The sequence below is a fragment of the Tribolium madens genome, unplaced genomic scaffold (assembly GCF_015345945.1).
Source record: "Tribolium madens isolate multiple individuals breed KSU strain unplaced genomic scaffold, Tmad_KSU_1.1 Scaffold_91;HRSCAF=231;Tcas5.2_LG7, whole genome shotgun sequence".
Lineage (NCBI taxonomy): Eukaryota > Metazoa > Arthropoda > Insecta > Coleoptera > Tenebrionidae > Tribolium > Tribolium madens.
Genome location: NW_025401063.1, coordinates 2,931,414 through 2,933,407, shown reverse-complemented (window position 1 = coordinate 2,933,407; position 1,994 = coordinate 2,931,414). Strand labels below are relative to the sequence as shown.

Here is a 1,994-nt window from a genome sequence, read left to right as displayed (position 1 = left end):
TATGTATAAATGCCTAAATAACAGTTTTCTTCCAAAATTAAGCAATTTTAGATATATCCAACTCAATTTTGATCAATTTTAATACAAAAATCATTCTAAATCTAAGTATTTTATAAAAATAATTGTTCGAAATCTCCTTTTAAGCCAAAATGAAGCAATTTGTGCTATGTCTAATCGATTTGACTCAATTTTAAGCCGAAAATTAATCTAAATCAAAGTTTTTTAACAAAATAAATGCTTAAACAACAGTTTTCTTCCTAAATAAAACAACTTGCTCTAAAAAACTAATTTTTAAAGAATTTTGGAAATACATTTGTAATTTACTTTTAAAAATTACTTTTAATTACTTACAATTATAGAAATTAATATGGAAGTATACAGATATTAGTTTGGAAATATCGAAATGAATTCGGAATTGTTGAAACTATACAGTATGTTTCCAGATTAAATTTACGAGAGAAAAAAATATCTTTGATTTTAGGCCAAAACTGCAAAGGAAAAACATTTTTTGCTTTACCTGAAGCGAGCAAATCTGCAATTAAAATTTTATTATTCTGATTCGTTGAAAAGAAAAGCTTATTCTTTTCTTGGTTTTTGACTTATAATAGTTTTTCTCTACTCCCAAAATGCCAAGTAAGATAAAATAACAAGAACATAAAAAAATGTTAAAAAAATCTATCTATAAAAATGTTGAAATTATGGGCGTTTAAATTTTCCACTTCGACTCTATTTCTGTTGGAAAATTAATTTTACATGTTTTTTTGCTGTAGACTTTTAAAAGAGATAAAAGTATTACTAGAATTTTAAAACTGTTAGAATATAATCAATGAAAAAGTTAGAGATCTCGTTTCTGTGTATTTTTATTATTTCTAATAGTGTTAAGAAATAGAGATTTCGAAGAATAAGTAATTAGAGTCACAAAAGGTAAGTAAATAAACATAAAGTTGCACATTTAAAAAGCAAATTTGAAAAAGTGTAACAACACAACGTAAGAAAATTATTATTATAATTAAAGAACTAAATTTGTTGTTCTTCGTTTTATTCTTCGCTCTTTTTTATTTTGCTTTCTCTTTCGTGAGCCCTGAGACCGCATGTTGCGCTCGTACCTACAATCCCACTACCAGAAACTAATAAGCTGTTAATTCTGGACAATTTCATTAGCGCTCAAATCGCAGAATAATTGGATAACGCGATTAATCCCTAAAATAATATAATTTCCAATACGCTGTTCCAATAATAATTAAGCGTTACAATTTGGAACTGTCAACACAAGCTCACGCTTAACGAATGCATTTTTTCAAATTTCATCCAACTCCGGAACTATTTTTTACTTTTATATTTAAAACAAAAAATAAACTAAAACCTCCAACATTTCCACAAAAAATCCCGAACAAAACTCGTCATCTCCATAGACGAGAGCGGGCACACAGTCGCTTTTAATTAGAGAAAAGAAGCAAAAACCGCACCTCTGACCCGCACAAAGCGCTGTGTTAAAAGAAGTCTGATTTTGAATTTTTTAGTGAAGTGTAATTGCGGTCGGCAACAATAGCACTCACTTCGCAATGGCCGAATTGCTAAACCTGATTAGGTCTGATCATTAAAAACCGCAATTGGGCGGTTTTCCCGAGGGTTTTACAGCAGCGCTGCATTGCTTTTAAGGGATTATAAATGCGCCGTAAATGCACGAATTTGCGTCGAGATGGTACGTTTTTTCATAATCGATTCGGGTTGAATGGAGTTATTAGGGAGGGTCATTTATGGCACATCCCGCTTTATGGCAAAACCCAAGTTTTTGCAGCAGTTTTAGAATTTTAACCAACTAATTCCCAGCAGCAGATTAAGTGTTGGCAAACTTCGTAAATTTTTCAGTTTTTCGCTAAATCGTCTTCAATTTTTAATTAGGACATTTAGTGTTTTCGTTGAGATTGAATTTACGTTTGCGAATCAGATAGTGTGAGGTTTAGAAAGGGGCGAGCGGCAAAGCCGCGGGCCCC

The 1,994-nt window shown here is 31.1% G+C and overlaps 1 protein-coding gene across 1 annotated transcript in view; it reads right to left on the bottom strand.

The window, feature by feature from the left end:
- LOC123011737 (Down syndrome cell adhesion molecule-like protein Dscam2) overlaps window positions 1-1,994 on the bottom strand; it is a 197,288-nt gene that overhangs the window by 105,539 nt on the left and 89,755 nt on the right. The gene's annotated exons all lie outside the window — the stretch shown is intronic.